This window comes from Centruroides sculpturatus, unplaced genomic scaffold, assembly GCF_000671375.1.
Source record: "Centruroides sculpturatus isolate CEXI.00-Female unplaced genomic scaffold, Cexi_2.0 scaffold919, whole genome shotgun sequence".
Taxonomy (NCBI): domain Eukaryota; kingdom Metazoa; phylum Arthropoda; class Arachnida; order Scorpiones; family Buthidae; genus Centruroides; species Centruroides sculpturatus.
In genome coordinates this window covers 87391-93390 of record NW_019385088.1, presented here as the reverse complement: position 1 = coordinate 93390, position 6000 = coordinate 87391, and the positions used below count along the sequence as shown (strand labels likewise).

General features: G+C 32.4%; 1 protein-coding gene across 2 annotated transcripts in view; it reads left to right on the top strand.

Annotated features, from left to right (window-relative positions):
* The first annotated feature begins 2975 nt into the window (after positions 1-2975).
* LOC111634511 (beta-arrestin-1-like) overlaps positions 2976-6000 on the top strand; it is a 74220-nt gene continuing 71195 nt past the window's right edge. Inside the window, exon 1 of one of the 2 annotated variants that reach the window (XM_023379306.1) lies at positions 2976-3302. The gene's annotated coding sequence lies outside the window, so the exon portion shown is untranslated. The remainder of the gene's footprint in view (positions 3303-6000) is intronic. The other variant, XM_023379307.1, reaches the window with a different exon arrangement.

Here is a 6000-nt window from a genome sequence, read left to right as displayed (position 1 = left end):
TCTGTCTACATAGATGTGCCCAGCAGCCTACATTGGGGCACATCTATCTAAACAAAGAAGGTCTAGATAGATGGGTCTATGTTGCCCTTTTCCTAATCGCCAGAGACCCCACCAAACGTTGCCTGCAGAAAATATAATTCTGTTCACAGTACGGGTATCTAGCCAACAAAATGAATTAATTTTGTATAAAAGATTGTAACAATAAGCCTTTAATCCCTTTTTTAAAAATATTTAATACAAATATATTTTATTATACATTCATAAAATATTATAATGAAAGGGTTATCACTCACATGAAACAATTAATGGCTTATATATCTCCTAAAATACATTTCGGCCCTTGGTGTTAGTGGCCCTCATCAGTTAGGTGAGCATCTTTTAAATACAAGGCAAAAATTATCTTAAAGAATTTATTACACGACTCATACAAACCATCAAAATGTTTAAAAAACCGTACACGTAGCTGTCGACAGCTTTACAATTGTAAACATCTTGATAACATGTTATGCAACACAGTGGGTTATGTAAAAGAGGCGTTGTTTCACAGATGTTGCTGTCAAAGAGCTTTATTACTTCTCATACTTCACTGAGCCCCAGCTACCTTTTCCAAATGATCATATACATACTTAGCACTTTATGTTGACCAATTAATTATTACATATTTTAGTCTAAATTTAATTAAATCGCCAACTGATCTTATAAAATCCTTTTTTATCTTTTCCCATTAGGAGTAGTAATACTTGCATGAACGTGCACAATACACAATAGTATCACATCACCATTTTAATTGCATCACGCGCAAGTCTATAAAGTTACATTAGATTAGTTACTATTAAAGAATTTGAAGCTTATCTCATTCGTTAATTCGTTAAAATTAATTATTACCATGCAGGGGCACGTATCCACCTCTTTTAGTTTCGGTTGCCCTTTTCCTAATCCCCAAGAGGGCCTCCAAACAACAGAAAATTCGTGACCCATGCAACTTTTATTATATGTTGACCAAAATCACAGATCCTCCAGAGTCATAAGCTGACACCTTAATCCTGCCGTCCACTAAACATTCGTAGTCTGGGGCGGATCTAGGGTTTTTCGGAGTCTAGGGCTTATTGAAGTCCAATGGACCCCATTTTTTCTTAATACAAATAATACTATAAATTATCATTATTATTAATATTAACTATTTTTATTACTATACCATAAGTGCTCATTGTTAATGAAAAAGTATTAAAAATTTATAATAATAATTCATTTTTTGTGGACCCTTGACACTTGGTGGGTTAGGTCTTAAGCCCTATCAGTCTATATGTAGTTAAGGCCCTGTTCGTAGTTGAGCATTGTTGCGCCTCACCAACTACCAGTGGTAGACCAGTAGTGAACGGACTGATGACGCGGAGTTTTTCGGGTTTTCTTCAAGTGTGTAACACCTATATAGGGGCTAGTTTCCCCATAGAAATCCTCCCGGAGCAATCTGCCAAGGCATCCTTCCCTACAAGGCAGATCACTCATGCATTATGTTATTTTATTCCGTCAATCCAATTCTTTTCACCAATCATATACAATACATAATTAACAATATAGTCCTTGTAGACAAGACATTTCACTTTACAAGTATAAAAACGGAAGCACCAGATGACAGGTACAATATTGTGAGATTCTGAATATTTTGAGCTAAAATATTCAAAAAATTACATAGAAAATTATTTAAAACTTACATATAATATTTCGATCAATTTTTATCAAAGTGACTTTTAAGTCAAAGAGAACAAGGGACAAATATATCCTAAGAGATCTTTATCTTCCATGACTAAAGGGCTGATTAAACCAAAAAGATTCATCATGACACCCAAAGATCCATCCAAAGATCAAAGATCAAAGATCAAAGATCATCATGACACCCAAAGATCCATCCAAAGATCAAAGATCAAAGATCATCATGACACCCAGCCACGTGACTGGGTGTCATAATGATCATGACGATCTTAATTCTTAATCTCTATTGGAGGAGAAAAACAGTATAAATACAGGATACGCGCCGAACTCCGTGCACATTGCACATCATTGTATCCTCCATAATTTGTGCCATACTTCTTCAGAAAGAACTTCCGTCCAAAGTAAAGAATTGTTATCAATCACATTATAAGTGAGGTAATATATTATTTTTGTAAACTCTCTCTCATATCTCTCATACTAGGGACAAGATAGTTAATTAAGATAGATTTAATGTTGAAATAGTCTATTTATAGATTGATTTTATTTTATTTTATATTATTAAATGTTGTTATTATTTTGTTAACTGAGTATCTTTGGTTTGCTCATGGCCAGACATCCTATTCCTTTACCTACGCATTCCACACTCGAAATAATTTAGCACTCCTTTTTAGAGTTACGATAAAAGGTCGCTCCCATTATAGGTGTAGACCCATAATGGAAGCGACCGGGTAGTGAGGAAAGGTACCCGACATATCTGAAACAGACCAACTCTAAAAAAAATGGTACCGGGACTCGAATTCAGATCCTCTAGAGCGACAAGCCGACGTCTCGGCCGTCAGACCTTCTAATATCGACTAATGGCGATATCCGTAAATCCAACGAGTGTCCGATCAACAAATTTCGACACCATATTATTAAGTATCGAAGATAGCGGACAACCACACTGTTAAATCAACGATTTCGCAAGTGTTTTGGGTGAAAAAATCTAATATTTAATTGGAATGGCCACGAAGCGCGTCCCACCCGAACTACACTATATAGAACGATTTCCACGGAATTCGAACCCGAATCTTAGCGGCCGAATCGATCATAATAAAACATTAAGGCTTCGACTTACGTAATTTGCATATTAATTAATTAATTAATTAATTAGGCTAAAAAATCATAAAAACATCATCGATTTCCTCACCCCAAAAAAAAAAAAAAATGCAATCGGAATTTTCCGAAACACGTCAGAGTAGAGTTCGGCTTAAAACAAATAAACCTTTACGTATAAATAAATGAACATTGTCGTTTTGGAATAAACGAAAGGGCACTAAAAATAGATTTGGTGGAAAAAAAATTACGCTTAACAAATTCTATCGGCGGAAAAGAAGGAGGAGGAAGAAACAGACGAAGAAACTACGCAGACGGATGGCAACACCAGGGGGATTGTCGTCGTTTAGGTTCTACTGGTGACAAATCGAGTCTCTTCGGAGTAGGCGAGAATTAAATTGTTTTATCAGTTACGGAAGTGTAGTCGCGCTCTGGGTAATTGTCTATCGTCGTAAGTTGCGATGGAAGAACACAGATCGTAAGGATCTCCGGTAAAGGTAGGTGTTTTTTTTTCTTTCTACCAACAATCCGTCGTCTCCTCCCCGTGATCAATTGAATTTCCAGCGAATTATGCGGTTTCCTATGCATTTTTCTATCCATTCCGACGAAAATCTTCTCTTTCTTTATTAGGCCTAATCTAAATGCAATTGAGGAAAATCGACTTGTCAAAAAGGATTTTTGATGGTTTCGTCTGGTATTTTTGCTTGCCTCTATTAAATGACAGGCGCTTATCTTATGCCCGTGTACAAACTTAATTAAAATGCTAATGTTTTAGTCGTCCCTAGAAGACGGATACAATTTGAGGAAGAGTATAGAAGTAGAACCACAGTTTCCTGTGTGTTTGTTCAACGTCCAACTCCCTCGTCCTTCCCTTTTTTTTTTTTTTTTATATTTTTTTACATCTGTTAATTCCTTTTTTCATTTATAAACTGTAAAATCTACACTTTTTATTATTGTTTTTTTTTCAATTCCTTATTTATTTTTTCTATTGTGACGCTGTCAAATTGCGGTGTTTCGATTGTTATTGTGCGGATGATGTCGGGATTAATTTCTTTTGTTTGGGCGCAAAACCCAAAATTTTTTCCCTTTTTACGGATCTAAAGACGAAATGAAATTCCACGGAAAATATTACCTGAATGCGAATGAGAGAATAGATAAATATCCGGTAAATGCGAATACTATAGTGACGCGTTCGGTATTTGGTCGACGCTAATAATAATAATAATAATAATAATACTTAAACGGTGTCGCGCATTTGTTTACCGTCTCTGCTAGATTTCCGTACCTACTCCCGTCGTTTTGGTGCCATAGGTTTGGCGGTATTTGTGTGCTTCTTGCCTCCGTTGTTTCGCGGTGCGTTGTGTGGGTACGCCGCCGGACCGTCCGAATGTAAACGTGTTATAATAAGAGTAAAGGCGATAAAATCTGTACCTTTTATCTTTGTTATGTATGTAGCCAAAACTTGGAGAGTAGTATTTAACGGTTCGAATTTTGTGGGTAATTAAGCTTGCCGTATGACGACGAAAGATTGTAATAGACCAAATTCTGATTATTCTGTTTACTTAACTGTAAATTAAATATATTAATGTGACTTGTTTTTAACATTTTAGACATATACTAATAAAGAAAACATCGATCTGGTTAACAATCAATTTGTTTTAATTACTTAAAACTTTATTTGTTGATACATTCTGTATGCTGACAATATGAAGTTTTTTTCAATAGTTGCTCGATCTATTCGATGTTTAGCAAATTTGTATGTTACATCAGAGATAATTTGTCAAAAGTTGCATTCTCGAAAAGTTATTTAATGATCGAAGGCTGGTCTAGTTATTTATATTAAGTTTTTAATTATTTATAATTATTGATGTCGATTCCGAGTACCGTAATCTTTCTTATGGACAATTAAGAAACTTTTGTGTTAGAGATGAGATATTTAAAATTTAATATAAAGTCTTTGTTCTGTTCTGTTACATAAATATACAACGTACGTACCTAAACGTGAAATCTATTTGACTCTTAAATATTCTGATTTTACTGTTTGGTTAAAAATATACTTATTAATAATACTGGCGGAATAGATTTATTGATTCCTAATAAAGATTAATTTCTTGATTTTGTGTTTCTTTATTGGCAGCTTATGTGTACTATAAGAAGTCATTTATTCGTGACTAAATTATAAATGATTTTTTTAATTATTTCTATAATTTTAAATCGTGACAAATATATAATAATAATAATAATGAATTTTATATAGTAGATCGTTAGCATACTTAAAAATCGGGTTTATGGATGGTTTAAATTTCATACATTATGATCATACATTTTGTTACAATATAATTAATTACAAAAAGTCAAAGGAGAATTATGTGTATTTTGTAAATAAAATATTAAAAGATAATATCTTTAATTAAAATAATAGTAGTATAAGAAATAAGATATTTTTTGAAATATTACTAAAATCACCTTTTACGGAAATGAAACAATCGGAGATGAGTGCCAAGCAGTTATTTATTTGTATAGATTATATTTTAAAGTTATTTATTTTTTCAATGTTAAGGCTATGGGTATTTACATAGAGATTACAAAGGTAAATGCAATAAGTTTTGACAGATTTATACTGAATCCTTTTGTTGTATTAGTAATAGTTCAAAAAATAGCTTCAACAATTATTTTAAGGAAACAGTTGTATAATAAATAAATGCTAGAGAATGACTTATATTATGTATCTAATATAAGAAATTTTACCATTGAATGGAATTAACAGTAAATTTAAATGTGCTATAATTTGGTTTATAGTGATTCTTATGAGTTTTATCGTGAATAAAACAGCTACTAACTAAATTTAATCACTTCCTAGTAAATTTTTATTAGTTATTACATTAAGTTATGTTTATTAAAATGTTATAAATTGAAGAAGTTTTTTACAGGATATTTACTAGCTTGCTAAACAATGTGTATAATATATATAAGATGCATCAGGATAATTTAACCAAGTGATTATTGCATAATTTTAAATGTATGGAATTTTCATAAATATATTCGTTGCAATTTGAATTAATTTTAAATACAAAGCTAAACTAAGCTAAACCTAATGTTTTTAATGATAAAATGTCTAAAAATTTTGTCTTTTGATAGAATACAAATAGTTTTGTTAGCAGTAACATTACAATAGAGATGTAAAGAATAATTTGT